Consider the following 16,615-nt stretch of genomic DNA (forward strand, 5'->3'; position numbering starts at 1 on the left):
ATGGGGTGTTAAGGTCTCCCATGACCACTGTGTTGGAGTTAATATATGCTTTTAGGTCCTTCAGGGTATGTTTGATGAAATTGGGTGCATTGATATTGGGTGCATATAGTTTGATAATTGTTATTTCCTTTTGGTGTATTTCTCCTTTTATTAGTATGGAGTTCCTTCTTTATCTCATTTGATCAATGTAGGTTGAAGTCTACTTTGTCTGAGATAAGTATTGTTGCCCTTTCCTGCTTTTGGGGGCCATTGGCTTGGAAAATCTTCAAGCCTTTCACCCTAAGCCAGTGCTTGTTTTTATTGATGACATGGGTCTCCTATAGGCAGCAGATTGTTGGATCTTCCTTTTTAATCCAGTTTGCCAAACAGTGGTGTCTTCTGATGGGGAAATTAAGTGCATTCATGTTCAGTGTTAGTATTGAATGTATGTGGTGATTCCTGTCATTTAGTTGTCTTTTTTGTTTAAGGGTTTGATTGTGTGCAGCTGAATCAGTGTTACCCTTTACTTTCTTGACTTTTCTTCTCCTGTTGTTTGGTACTGCCTGGCCTTTCATTGTTTTGTTTGCTTTCACTTTCTGTGTGCAGAATTCCTTGAGAAATCTTTTGTAGTGATGGCTTGGTGGTCACATATTGTTTTAGTTTCTGCTTATCATGGAAGACTTTTATTGCTCCATCTATTTTGAATGATAGTTTTGCTGGATAGAGTATCCTAGGATTGAAGTTATTTTCATTCAGTGCCAGGAAGATCTCACTCCATGCTCTTCTTGCTTTTAAGGTTTCCATTGAGAAATCTGCTGTGATTTTGATGGGCTTACCTTTGCATGTTATTTGTTTTTTCTCTTTTAGAGCCTTCAATATTCTTTCTTTATTCTCTGTATTTGTTGTTTTTATGATAATATGTCTGGGTAGTTCTATTTTGGTCAAGTCTGTTCAGTGTCTTGGAGGCTTCTGGTACCTGAATGGGCATAGTTTTCTGTAGTTTAGGGAAAATTTCTTTTATTATTTTGTTGAATATATTATGCATTCCTTTTGCTTGCACCTCTTCTCCTTCTTCAATGCCCATGATTCTGAGGTTTGGACTTTTAATGTAGTTGGTGAATTCTTGCATATTCCTTTCACAGGTCTTGAGTTGTTTGACTAGTAGTTTTTCAGTTTTCCTTTAATTACCATTTCATCTTCATGTTCTGGGTTTCTGTCTTCTACTTGTTCTGTTCTGCTGAAATGGCCTTCTGTTTTGTTTTGCATTTATGTTTCATTCTTTTTTTTGAGGTTTTCCATATTGTGGGTTACTTCCTGTTTAATATTGTGAATTTTCATCCTTAATTCATTTACCTTTCTATTTATGGTATTCTGTTTCACTTTGGTGTAACTTAGGGCTCCTGTGATTTCATTTATTTGTTTTTGTGTTTTCTCATATTCTTAATTTTTGTTGTCTTGGAATTTCTTGAGTTCCTCCTGTATGTTTTGGTGACCATGTCTGTGACATTTCCATTGATTACTTGCAGGATTTCTTCTTTCAGACTGTTCTTATGGGCTTCATTGAGTTCCTTACTATAGTTTATCTTTGTTTTGTTGGATTCTGAATCTGGGTATCCATTTTCTTCATTTCCCTCTGAATTCTGTACTAATTTATTTTTTGGGGTAGAATGGTTTCCATTCCTTTTTCATCTTCCCATCATTCCTCTTGGTTCTGTTTCTATCTGGACTATGTGTTATTTAGTATTAGCTGAGTTACAATAGTAAAACTAACAAAACCAAGAAGGAAGGAGAAAAGAAAGAAAAAGAAAGAAGGAGAAAAAATGGAGAACCAACAAAAACAATAGGGAGATATGGTGGATGATCAAACAGCAAACAAGACATCCAAACCTTGAATGAAACAAAAAAAAAAAAAGAAAACCAATCACTTGTTCAGGAACAGTACAATTACAGTCTTAGTTGTTCTGGTGTTACTCCATTAGTATCCAGTCCTGTCTGTCTCTGTGTCCTAGGCAGGTTTGGAGTACTCCTGTGGTGGTTGGTGTGCATGCAGGGGCCTGGCAGGCCTGTAGAATGGAAGCTTTGTGGGGCAGTGGTCTGGTGGGCCTATGGGGCTGCAGCATGGTGGAGCAGGAGCCTGGCAGGCCTTGGGACAGAGGCCTGGCAGAGCAGTGGACAGGTGGCCTGCATAGTGGGGACCTAGAGGGCCTGCAGGGCAGAGGCCTGCAGAGTGGTGATCTGGTGGTCCTGTGGTGCTGGGGCCTTGTGGAGCAACTTTCTGGCAGGCCTGTGGAGTGGAGGCCTGATGGGCCTGTGGGGTGGGAGCCTGCTTGGCATTCACCCAGTGGAGCAGCAGCTCAGTGGGCTTGCATAGCGGGGGCCCAACGTGTCTTCAGGACGTGGCCCAGCAGATTGGAGATCCTCCTTGCCCATGGAGTGGATGCCTGGTGGGGCTGAGGAGCAGAGGCTTTGCAGGCCTGAGGGGCAGGGGCCCAGCAGAGTGGAGATCTGGTGGGCCTGCAGAGTGGCAGCTTGGTGGGCCTATGGGATGGGGGCTTGGCAGGCAGCAGTTGGCTGTTCTTTTAGTAAATCATGGTGTGTAGAAGCCTTCCATGAGCTAGAGGTTCAGAGTGCTGAAGTTTTGGCTCTCCCTTGTGATTTACTTCAGCCAAGCATGTCTCTAGCATCTCAGCAAGGTCCCTGATTCATGGAGTTCATGCAATCTCTGACTGTGTCCCAGTGGCCATCTTTGATCTCCCCTTGAATGATTTTATTAAGGTGATAAGGAAAATTTTACTCATCTATCAGAAAGGTCATTCACACCAGGATCAAGTCAGCTTCATTGCAGGGATGCAGGAATAGTTCAACATATACAAATCACTGAATGTAATACAGCATATTAACAGAAGCAAAGACAAAACCACATGATCACATCTCATAATGCAGAAAAGGCTTTGAGAAAATTCAACACCATTTCATGATAAAAGCTGATGGAAGTAGGAACAGAAAGAATATACCTCATCATAATAAAAGCTATATATAACAAACCTATAGTCAACATCATACTAAATAGGGAAAAATTGGAACCATTTCCCCTAAAGTCAGGAACAAGAGAGGGGTGCCCATTCTTTCTGAATGCAGTCTTTGAATTCCTAGCCAGAGCAATAAGCTAAGAAGAGGAAATAAAAGGAATACAACTTGGAAAATAAGTATTCAAACTATCCCTATTTGCAGATGACATGATCTTATACCTAAAAGACCTGAAAAACTCAACAAAAATACTCTTAGACACCATAAACAGCTTCAACAATGTAGCAGGATACAAAATCAATTTATAAAAATCAGTGGCCTTTCTATACACCAACAATGAACAGACTGTGAAAGAATAAAGGAAAACAATTCCATTTACAATAGCCTCAAAAAATCAAATACATAGGATTAAATTTAACAAAGGATGTGAATGACCTCTATAAGGAAAACTACAAACCCCTGAATAAACAAATCAAAGAAGACTGAAGATGGAAAGATTTTCCATGCTCATGGATTAGTACAATCAACTTAGTAAAAATGGCTATACTACCAAAAGCAATCTACATGTTCAATGCAATTTCCATCAAACTTCCAATGACATTCATTACTGAGATTGAAAAATAAACCTTAAAGTTGATCTGAAAGCCTACAATACAGCAAATTGCCAAGGCAATACTGAGCAATAAGAGAAATGCTAGAGGTATCACAATACCTGACTTGAAACTATACTACAGAGCCATAGCAACAAAAACAGTATGGTAATGGCACAAAAACAGATATGAAGATCAGTGGAATGGAATAGAGGACCCAGATATGAATCCATGCAGGTACCCCTGCCTAATTTTTGACAAAGGCGCCAAAAACATGATGGAGAAAAGACAGCCTCTTCAACAAATGTTGGTAGGAAAACGATATCAACCTGCAGAAAACTGAAACTAGATCCATGTTTATCATCATGTAAAGTATTAACTCAAAGTGGATTAAAGACCTTAATATAAGACCTGAAACTTTGAAGCTAGTAAAGGAAAGAGCAAAATTGGAGAGCAGAAGGGTGGAAAAAAAGTCCTGCTCAGGGGGAAGGGCTGCCACCAGTGGAAGGGGGAGGTGATGGGGAAAGGGAGTAGGAGGGTGAATACATGCAAAAATTATGTACACCTATATGTAAATGCAAAAATGATAACAGTTGAAACTATTCCAGGAATTGGGGTAGTGTGGGTAAATTCATTTATGATGTATTATTGATACATTGTAAGAACCTGTGTAAGTACCACAATGTACCCTCACCAAGCACAACAATAAAGAAAAAAAATTAATTTATTTTATGAGAAAAAAAGAAAACCCAGGTTTTCTTTTTTTTTTTTTTCTAGGTTTTCTTGTGTGATAGTGTAAATACCCTAAGTTCGAAAAAGAAGTGATAAAGTGTCATTCACATTCAGGAACTTTTACCTCTATCAATGATTCCTGAATCAAAAGGGTCATTGAAAGACTTACTCTTCATCTAAGGTCAGCATAAACTTGCTAGACATGAATTGATGCTACAAGAAGTATGAAATTAAAAATGCTGTGTTAGTGGCACACTTGATTTGACAACTGAACTGTTTTCCATTTTAAGTCTGTCTTCAAAATGGATCTGGTCATTTCCCCACTGCTATTCATTGAAACACCAGAGTTCAGCATTGAGAGTTTATCTCCTAAGACAGTTTTTATAATCTTTCATCTAAAATACTGAGTAAAAACAAGCTATTGATCTTCAAAAAGAGATCCTTTATAAAAGAACCTTTGTAAATGCTACAATGAACCCTTACCTAGCACAACAATAAAAGAGACTGTAGAAACTTTATATATGAGGGAAGCAATGTGAAAATGACCCAATGGATAAAAATACAAATATGAGATGATGTGGATGATCAGGAAATGTGGTCAGGCAAGCACCATTATTTCCTTCTGAAAATAAATATTTTGGGGACTCAGAAAAAAAACCTTAGAAATGAAATATATAATGAAGAGACATTTTTTTGTTTAAAATTAGACCATTTTATTACTATTCACAGCATTCATTAATAATAAACAATATCAGAGAATAACTCATTTCACAGATTTGAAAGGAAACTTAAAACAACCATTTATGCCTGTTAGATCAGACAGATGATTTCAAAAATGGAACTCAAGTCTTAGAGAGCTTGCATAGTTAGTGGGAAACCATAAGTTCAAACCCTTATACTGCCAAAAACAAAAAGAAGGAAGGAAGGAAGGAAGAGAAGGAGAGAGAGAGAGAGAGAGAGAGAGAGAGAGAGAGAGAGACAGAGAGAGAGAGAGAGAGAGAAGAGAAGAAAAAGAAGAAAGAAAGAAAGAAAAAGAAAGAGAAGAGAAAATGGAATTCAACTAGGTTTTAATGCTGATGCTGGGTTAAAGAAAAAGGATCCTCACCTAGGGTCACATCATAATAGAGAGGGTCAGGGAAGAGCATGATGTAATTTAGAGTTGGCCACTTGACACCTTAATGCAACTTTTGTGGAGACTGAGAAGCTTAGAGGATCAGAAAGAACACAACCATCGATAACATATAAAGGTAGAAAAAAGTGAAACAGAAATAACCTATGTCCAATTGTCTGACAAACTACTCTAAAGGGATGATTTTAAAAGTCTAGTAGATGCTAGCACTGGATGGAGAATTGTGAGAGCTGAGGTAACCATGGAAGACTGCAAGAGTCACTGAGAGGGTCACTTACCTCCTGTGAGGACTAACAGAATTTCTGGCTCCTGTTTTTGCTTTGCACCCACAGAAGCTTAACTGGATGTGGGGAGAAAACAAAATTTACTGCTTGGAGGACTCTTTCACTGCCCCTCTAAGACATGGGTTTTTGCTCCAAAATGGGAAGTGAATTTCTGTGTGTGAAGGTTGCCAGTCATTATTAACAAAACAATTTTGCAATTTTAATTTTTACATGTGAATAACGACCCATATGGATGCAGTAGTAAAAGATTGCCACTTCTGAATCTGAGATTTGATAAACAGGGTGGGAAAAATGTGATAGTTTTTTTAACAAGCAAAATGATTATAGAATTGTCAGGTAACAGATGAGGTAACATAGCCCTAGAAGAGTAAAATAAAGAGCTGGATACATGCCTATAATCCCAGAAACCAGGGAGGCAGAAACAGAAGGATGTCATATTCCAGACCAGCCTGAGCAAAGGTAGTGTGATCCCATCTCAAAAACAAAATAAAACTGTGTGGCTAGGGTGTGGGCGAGTGCTAGAGCTCTTGCCTACTGTGCTAAAGGCTCTGAGGTGAATCCCCAATACCACAAAAAATATGAAGAACACGAATTGTCATACAGATATACATCAAAAACACATAATGCATCCAGTCCTGTTTATTATGGTCATTATCTTGCAAAATATTGTTATCACCTTGTGGGCAGGAAGTATCTTATCACTCCTCACAAGTTCCATATTCTCTAATACAGTTCTACATGCTTAGTAAAAAACAGTATTACATTTTGTATATTCTGAATGTTTAAAATATTTAATTTGGAGATCAAACTTTAGAAATGTTTTCTAATACAATTAATTAAGGCAAATGCATACAACATTGAGACTATCAAAGGATACTGAGCAATCAAAATCATTCCCTGATATAAAGTAAATGAGTCCTGCTTAAAAAAAAGAGCCATGTTCACATATATAAACCTAACCAAATATATTTAAAGTAAAATCATAATATTTAGAGTTGATACAGCTTATTGTGGGTGGATTACTCTGGGACATCACAGAGACATGATGTCTTCCATGTCAATGAACCCCTGAATACAGTCCTGCCACTGTCATCTTTTTTTCACATAACCAAGTATTAGCAATCATCTCATGAATCACGGACATTCAAGGCTGTCTTTGGCATGTTGTGGTACCAAGCAGCTGCAGATTGTAGGTGTCTCTTTATTTTTTTTGCAGTACTTAACATAGAATGCAGAGCCACTTATTTGCAAGGCTACTCCCTAGTTATTGTTTTAGGATTGTTTTTAAAAAGGGTCTCATGCTAACTATCCTTATTGGCATGAAGCCTATATACTCTGTCTCCAACTCCTGAGCAGTAGCTGGGATTGCAGGCATGAACCACCAAATCCAGTTCTGAAATTATAATTTATTTTTGCTAAAACAAAATACTCTTTTTCACAAGCAACTTAATTAGGGCCACTTTGACATCCTTATTCCTCAGACTATAGATCAAGGGGTTCAGCATGGGTACAATAATGGTATAAAACACAGAGGACACTTTGCCTTGGTCCATGGATCTGACAGATGGAGGCTGCAGGTACATGAATGTTGTAGAACCATAGAAGAGGCAAGAGCAGCAATGTGAGAGCTGCAGGTGCTGAAGGCTTTGGACCTGCCTTCAGTGGAGTGAATGCAGAGGATGCTGGCAATGATGAAGATGAAAGAGCCAAGGATGGTCAGACTTGGGACAAAGATGTTAAATGCACATAAGCATAGACCTACAATGTCATTGATGAAAATACTAGAGCAGGAGAGCTCCAATACTGGATACAGATCACAGAAGTAATAATTTATTATATTAGCCTTACAAAAAACCAGTCTTAACATACAGTGTGAGCTGTGGCACCAACCAAGTCCATGCCAAACACTCCAAATACCATCCATAAGCAGACCTGACAGGACATGGTCACATTGTAAAGCAAAGAGTTGAAGATGGCAACATAGCAGTCATGTGCCATTGCAGCCAACATGTGACATTCTGTAATGACAAAAACACAGAAGATATAAAACTGAGCTATGCATTCAGGGTAGGAAGTGATGTTCTTCTCTGTCACAAAGTTCACTAGCATTTTGGGAGTAATGATAGTGGACTGGCACAAGTCAATGAAGGAAAGACTGGCGAGGAAATAGTACATGGGAGTGTGCAAGTGAGAACTGAGCCCAATCAGGATGACCATGCCCAGGTTACCCACCACTGTGATCATGTAGATTCTGAGGAAGAGGAGGAAGAGGGGCAGCTGGAGCTCAGATTTCTCTGTTAATCCAGCCAGGATAAACTCAGTCACTGTATAATAACTTCCTTCTGCCATTGTCTCCTGGAACTCTGCATAGGAAGAGAAGACAAATTGTGAGGTTAGTATTTATTTTCCTATCATTCAATGTATTGTGAAATAGCAACAGTGTCCACAAATACTCACAGCCAATACAATTCTAAATGGTGAAGGACTGAAAGACTTTCCACCATCTAACATAATGAATATGACAGCATGTGCACTCCTTGCACTGAAATTCAACTTCATACTAGCATTTTAGCTGGGCTAACGAAGTAAGAAAGTGATACTAAAAACCATCTAAACTGAAAATAAAGACTGAAGATTGCATCTATTTGTAAAAAAACATTATCTTGTATGTAGAAATCCTAAGACATACAAATATTTTAACTAGAAATAATTTAAAATTAACCAAAGTAATAGATTAGAAACTCAATTGTATTTCTACACTGGCATAAATAATAAAAAAACTATTTGCAGCCATGCAAAAAATTACTTAGGAATTACTTAAATAAGATAAACATTAAGCCATTGCACATAAAACTATAAATAATGTTGAATATAATCATGGTCTTATAAAATGCAAGGCATGAATGCTCTTGAGTCAAAAGGCTTAACATTAAAAAATGGCAACATTTTTAAGGTGTTCTGTGTTCCCTATCAAATTCCAAGATCTCTAATGTGTAGATATTTCCAGGTTAATCATTAAATTTATCTGAAAATGCAAAGCACCCAGAATAAGCAAAGCAAATTTGAAAAACAGGAATAAAATTCAAGATTTCAGATTTCCTTATTTGAAAACTCACTACATACAGTAGTGAAGACAGTGTGTTATTGTCATGAGAAGAGACATGTAGATCAAGGATTTGTAAATAGAATTAAGAATCCTGAATAAACTCACATGTATGATGATGTGAAATGTTAGAAATGTTCATGACAATTACATGGGGAAAATAACTTTTCAATGAATGGTATTTATATGATTAGATAGCTACATCCTAAAGAATCAATTTGAACATATATGGCTCATAATCCACAAAAAATAAGCAAAATGGATCATAGAATACAAGTAAGTACTACACTATAACAATTTTAGTAAAATATATAGCGTTGTACAATATATATGGTACATATATCATAACAAAAGATAGGATATCATACACATGTCCATTCAGTGATGAGCAGACAAGCTAGCTGCAGTACATTCCTATAATGGAGCATTATTCTGCAATGAAAAGGAATAAAGTACTAAGACATGGTCCATCTCTAATGAACCCAAAACACATGACATGAAAGATACTAAATACAAGAGAACACACATTGTAGGGCCTCATTTATAGGAAGGGTCCAGAATAGGCAAATTCATACAAACAGAAAGTAACTCAGTGTCTGCCATGGACTGTGGGAAGGGAGGGGCAAGCATGTGAATGTTAATAGATATGTGGTTACATTTGGGAGATGATGGAAATATTAGAGAAGTAGACCATGGGGACCATTGTACACTCTATGAATAAGTAAGAACTGACAGAATTGCACACCTGAAACAGATGAGTTTTATAATATGTTAATTTCATTTCTGTAATGTGTTATAAATAAGATAAATAAAGCAAAATAGTAATGAAAGTATGATGACCACATAAAATATTCCATCACAACTTTCTACTTTACCACCCTCTTAGAAACCTTTCCCATCTAGGTAGCACTCTATGAATACCTCTGTATTTATGGCATTTATGCCTATTAAATTTTCTCCCTAATGTGGCATTTCTGTCTCTCCCACAAAGAAAATAATATTTTATGGAGATATAAATGCCTTTTGCTCTATCATTGTCTTTTTTCTCTCAAATGTATATATATATATATATATATATATATATATATATAAAGAAAATAAAAAGCTTACTTAAGTTTTAAAAAGTTATATTGAAAGGAAGACATATACTCAACATAAATGTTCTTTGTATGTCATTTACCAGGAAAAAGAAGTCAAGAAGAACAAAAATAAATAAATCAGGGAGGACTGTAATCATACTGTGGTTGAAGAGGTTGTGAAAAATACCCAAGAAGATATGTGAGATATCTTCTAAGTTATTGCCTGACCCCTTCTTTCTTCCTACTCTCCAGTTGGACATCCTTTGCAGAAGACAGCCATCCCCAATTCTGGCCTAATTCCATAATTTATTACAAAAGTTTCTGGAAGCGTGGAGGAGCCATGTAATGGTCCTCATGCCTGAAATCCTTCCTACTTGCAAGGCAGAGATCAGGAGAATCACAGTTAAAGTCCAGCCCAGGAAAATAGTTTAAAAGACCCTATTTCAAAAATACCTAACACAAAATCAAGGCTGTCAGATTGGCTCAAGTGGTAGAGTATCCACCTAGAAATGATGAGACTCTGAGTTCAAACCCTAGTACCACCAGAAAATAAAAAAAGAAAGAAAAAAATGACCAGAGGATAAAAATTTCAACTCATGATTAAGCCAAACTATGGTTAGGTCTTAAACCAAGAACTGGTAGTTTACTGTTATCATTTATAAAATCCCAGTAATTTATTTTTATATATTTCCTGATTTTACCTGTATTATTGAAACTGAGTTTCCATATTGCTATGGTTTGAACTTGTCTATAAAGTTCATATGTTGAAATCTTAGTCCTCAGTTTGAAAGTACTGAGGTGAAACCTTTAAGACAAGAAAAGAGCATCAGGAAATGAACTAATGGGGTTGTAAGACAGGGTAAGATAATACAGATGTAACATCCTTGATAATACATTCTAATGTAAGGATATGTTTGATTGCTTCAGCTTTCTCTTTTTTCCTTCCACTATGGCATCATGCAGCAAGAAGGTCTATGCTAGATGCATGCCTGTGATCTAGCACTCTCCAGGTTCTAGAACCTAAAGTCAAAATTTTCTGATCATCACACTTTATGCGGTCTGTGTATTGGGTAATAATATTATAAAACAGACTATGAAACATATTCTTTCAAATTTGTAACTTTTTATTGGCTGTGCAGCACTGTTTGTTCCTTGCCTCTCATAAGGCTATAGAAGTAAATATTACTCCTCACCATTGAGGCCAATTCTATCGACCAATCATTGTTGCTTTGAGAGCAAATGTGGGGGAGATTCCAAGATGGCGGCTAGAGGGAGGAAGCAGAAAGCGAGCCTCCTATAGTGAAATCTTGGAGAGATGCCGGAGACACACTTTGTAGGCATAATCACTGAGAAGAGGCATAACTTTGACCCCTCCACACCTCCAGCCGGTGCAGAGAATCTCCACTTCACATTAAATGGAGAAACAAGGAGGGTCCCCGGGCCGCCAGTAGCCAGCACCCAGATGGCTTGGGAAGACACAGACCAGGTGAGGTTCGTGGTACTGCGGTACTACCACAGACAAGCCTGGACCAGAGCAGCATAGCCCTCTGGACAGACTGACCTCCACCCGGGGAAAAAAGAGAAACTGAGTAATAAGCAATAAGAGCAATAAAGACACGCAGGAAATAGGGTAGGGCGCACTGAGCGCCAAAGATTGGGGGAAGGGAATCCTTCCTGGGACTTTAAATAAACAGGCCAGGTGGGCCGGAGAGGCTCTGGCGGGAGCAGGGGCGGGGCACGCGCCCAGCAACCAGGAGCGGGAAAGCTGGTGAGAGTGGTGGAGGGAGGAAAACTCCACAGGAGAGGAGGGAAGACCCACTTCCCACGTGAACTGTAAACAAACATGGCGGCTGGCAGGAGCAGCGGTACTGCCCAGTAATTAGGAGCAGGAAAGCTTGTGAAAGTGGCAGTGGGAGGAAAACTTCACAGGAGAGGGGGGAAGACCCACTTCCCACATGAACTGTAAATAAACATGCAGGCCTGACAACGTGGGTGCAGTATCACCTTGGAAAGGGGAAAGCCTGTAGCAGAGGCTCCCGCACAGGAGAACTCTGAACAAACAAAGCCTGCAGGGCCAGGTGAGTGCTAAGCTCACCCCAGAGATCTGCATAAACAATGCCTCCAGCAACAGCAGGCTGACAGCAGCGGGCAGGCAAGCCACAGCTGCAGATACCATTCTCAGAACTGTCTCCAGACTCTTTTTTTTCTTTTTCTCCCTACCTTTGATGAGAGAAAACCGAATTACAACTGCAAGCTGAAAAAGTTACTGAAACTATTGCATTTGAACTTGGGACACTTGGTGGGGTGTTTTTTTTTTCTGTGTGTGTGTGTAGTTATGTTCTACTTTATGCATCCCCTTTGATGAGACAACTACGGAACAACATCTGAGGCACCATCTCCAGGACTGGAGACTGAGATGGACACCCAAATTATTCAGACTGAAACTTCATTGCATTTGAACTTGGAGGTTTTTTGGTTTTTTGGCTTTTTTAAAAATTTTTTTATTTTTTCTATTTTCCATTTTATTTTAGTTCATTTTTGTATATAGATATTTCTTTCATTTACTTATTTTTTATTTTTATTCTTATCTTTTTTTAATTTTTGATTTTCAGTCCTCTCTCTGTCTCTCTAATGTCTGTTCAGTTTACTGTCAATTAGTACACTAACGCTCCCTGTTTATACTTTTGAAATCTTCTTGTCTGATACCTTGTTCTGTTTTCTCCCTCCAGTCTGTATTTGTTTTTCCCATTTCTTTAACTTCTTGCTTCCATATCAGCTCACCCTTCCATTCTAAATATTACCATTGTTATTATTACAAGCTAGAAAATACTTAATTGCACACAGTACAGGGACAGTAACAACACCAAAGACGATGACGGGAAGACAGAAAAAACAGGGAAACCAGTTTCCCCACAGCAAAAAATTAGTACAGGAACCAGAGGGGAATGAAGAAAACAGGTACTCATATCCAGACTCCAACAAAATGAAGATAAACTATGCCAAAGGACCCAATGAAGCCCACGAGAATAATTTAAAAAAAACATACTACAGGTACTCAATGAGAATTTTATAGAGATGATACTGGATAGGGTCAACCAAATGTACAGGAGACACTCAAGAAATTCTAAGACAAGAAAAATAGAGAATTTGAAAAAACAAAAGAAGAAATAAAGGAAACCATAGAAGCACTGTATAAACACCACAGTGAAAGAGAGAACACGATGAATAAACAGATAAATGAACTCAGGACAAAAATAGACAACATTAAAGAAGAAACCACCCAGGATATGGAAAACCTCAGAAAAAAGAAAGAAACAGAACTGCAAAACAAAATGGAAGGCCAATCAAGCAGTATAGAACAAACAGAAAACAGAATCTCAGAACTTGAAGATGAAATGGTAATTAAAGGAAAAACCAAAGAACTATTAATTAAACAACTCAAGACCTGTGAAAAGAAAATGCAAGAACTCACCAACTCCATCAAAAGACCAAACTTGAGAATCATGGGCATCGAAGAAGGAGAAGAGGTGCAAGCGAAGGGAATGCGTAATATATTCAAAAAAATAATAATGGAAAATTTCTAGAGAAAGATATTCCCATACAGATGCAAGAGGCCTCCAGGACACCAAACAGACCAGATCAAAATAGAACTACCCCACGACATATCATCATTAAAACAACAAGTTCAGAAACTAAGGAAAGAATATTGAAGGCTGTAAGAGAGAAAAAACAAGTAACATTCAAAGGTAAATGCATCAAAATCACAGCAGTCTTCTCAACAGAAACATTAAAAGCAAGAAGACCATGGAGTGAGATCTTCTGGGCACTGAATGAAAATAACTTCAACCCCAGGATACTCTACCCAGCAAAACTATCATTCAAAATAGATGGAGCAATAAAAGTCTTCCATGATAAGCAGAAACTAAAACAATATGTGACCACAAAGCCACCACTACAAAAGATTCTTCAAGGGATTCTGCACACAGAAAGTGAAACCCAACATAGCCATGAAAGGACAGGCAGCACCAAACTACAGAAAAAGCAAGACAGTGGAGAGGTACATCAACTTAGGCACACACAATCAAACCTTCAAACAACTAAGACAACTAAATGGCAGGAATCACCACATACCTATCAGTACTAATGCTTCATGTTAACGGACTTAATTCACCCATCAAAAGACACTGCTTGATGAAATGGATTAAAAAGGAAGATCCACCACTATGTTGCTTACATGAGACCCATCTCACTGACAGAAATAAGCATAGGCTTAGGATGAAAGGCTGAAAGAAGATTTACCAAGCCAATGGTCCTCGAAAACAAGCAGGAGTAGCAATACTTATTTCTGACAAAGTAGACTTCAAACCTACATTGATCAAACGAGATAAAGAAGGACATTCCATACTAATAAAAGGGGAAATAGACCAAAAGGAAATAATAATCATCAACCTGTATGCACCCAATGTCAACATACCCAATTTCATCAAACCTACCCCAAAAGACCTAAAAGCATACATAAATGCCAACACAGTGGTTGTGGGAGACTTTAACACCCCATTATCATCAATAGATAGGTCATCCAAACAAAAAAATCAATAAAGAAATCCAAGATCTAAAATATGCAATAGATCAAATGGACCTAGTTGATGTCTACAGAACATTTCATCCAACCTCTACACAATATACATTCTTCTCAGCAGCCCATGGAACCTTCTCCAAAATAGATCATATCCTAGGGCACAAAGCAAGTCTCAGCAAATATAAGAAAATAGAAATTATACTGTGCATACTATTTGATCACAAGGCAGTAAAAGTAGAACTCAACAACAAAAGTAAAGACAAAAACATGCAAACAGCTGGAAACTAAATAACTCATTACTTAATGAAGAATGGATCATCGATGAAATAAAAGAGGAAATGAAATAGTTCCTGGAAGTCAATGAAAATGAAAACACTACCTACTGGAACCTATGGGACACAGCTAAGGCAGTCCTGAGAGGAAAGTTTATAGCCATGATTGCATATATTAAAAAGACTGAAAGATCCCAAATCAATGAGCTAATGATACATCTGAAACTCCTAGAAAAACAGGGACAAGCAAATCCCAAAACAAATAGAAGGAGAGAAATAATAAAAATAAGAGCTGAAATCCATGAAATAGAAACCAAAAAAACCATACAAAGAATTAATGAAACAAAAAGTTTGTTCTTTCAAAAATTAAACAAGATTAACAGACCCCTGGCAAACCTGACTAAAATGAGGAGAGAGAAAACCCAAATTAGTAGAATCAGGAATGCAAAAGGGGAGATAACAACAAATACCATGGAAGTCCAAGAAATCATCAGAGACTACTTTGAGAACCTATATTCAAATAAATTTGAAAATATTAAAGAAATGGGCAGATTTCTAGATACATATGACCATCCAAATCTGAACCAAGAGGAAATTAATCACCTGAATAGATTTATAACACAAAATGAAATTGAAGCAGCAATCAAGAGTCTCCCCAAAAAGAAAAGTCCGGGACCTGATGGATTCTCTGCTGAATTCTATCAGACCTTTAAAGAAGAACTGATACCAACCCTCCTTAAAATGTTCCATGAAATAGAAAGGGAAGGAAAACTGCCAAACACATTTTATGAAACCAGTATTACACTTATTCCAAAACCAGGCAAAGACACCTCCAAAAAGGAGAACTATAGGCCAATCTCCTTAATGAACATTGACGCAAAAATCCTCAACAAAATAATGGCAAACCGAATTCAATAACACATCAAAAAGATTATTCACCACGACCAAGTAGGCTTCATCCCAGGGATGCAGGAGTGGTTCAACATATGCAAATCAATAAATGTGATTAACCACATTAACAGAAGCAAAGACAAAAACCACTTGATCACCTCAATAGATGCAGAAAAAGCCTTTGATAAGATCCAACACCATTTCATGATAAAAGCTCTAAGAAAACTAGGAATAGAAGGAAAGTACTTCAACATTATAAAAACTATATATGACAAACCTACAGCCAGCATTATACTTAACAGAGAAAAACTGAAACCATTCCCTCTAAAGTCAGGAACCAGACAAGGATGCCCACTATCTCCATTCCTATTCAACATAGTACTGGAATTCCTAGCCAGAGCAATTAGGCAAGAAGAAGGAATAAAAGGAATACAAATAGGTAAAGAAGCTGTCGAAATATCCCTATTTGCAGACGACATGATCCTTTACCTTAAAGACCCAAAAAACTCTACTCAGAAGCTTCTACACATCATCAATAGCTATAGCAAGGCAGCAGGATATAAAATCAACATAGAAAAATCAATACCATTTCTATACACTAACAATGAGCAAACTGAAAAAGAATGTATGTAAACAATTCCATTTACAATAGCCTCAAAAAAATCAAATACCTAGGAGTAAACCTAACAAAATATGTGAAAGACCTCTACAAGGAAAACTATACACTTCTGAAGAAAGAGATTGAGGAAGACTATAGAAAGTGGAGAGATCTCCCATGCTCATGGATTGGTAGAATCAACATAGTAAAAATGTCCATACTCCCAAAAGTAATCTACATGTTTAATGCAATTCCCATCAAAATTCCAATGATGTTCATTAAAGAAATTAAAAAAATCTACTGTGAAATTTACATGGAAACACAAGAGGCCATGAATAGCCAAGGCAATACT

The 16,615-nt window shown here is 37.5% G+C and overlaps 1 pseudogene; it reads right to left on the reverse strand.

The window, feature by feature from the left end:
• Positions 1-7,156: 7,156 nt before the first annotated feature.
• On the reverse strand, positions 7,157-8,090 carry LOC141417825 (olfactory receptor 8G50-like; annotated as a pseudogene).
• Between the last annotated feature and the right edge of the window lie 8,525 nt (positions 8,091-16,615).

Source organism: Castor canadensis, chromosome 2, assembly GCF_047511655.1.
Source record: "Castor canadensis chromosome 2, mCasCan1.hap1v2, whole genome shotgun sequence".
NCBI classification, from domain to species: Eukaryota; Metazoa; Chordata; class Mammalia; order Rodentia; family Castoridae; genus Castor; species Castor canadensis.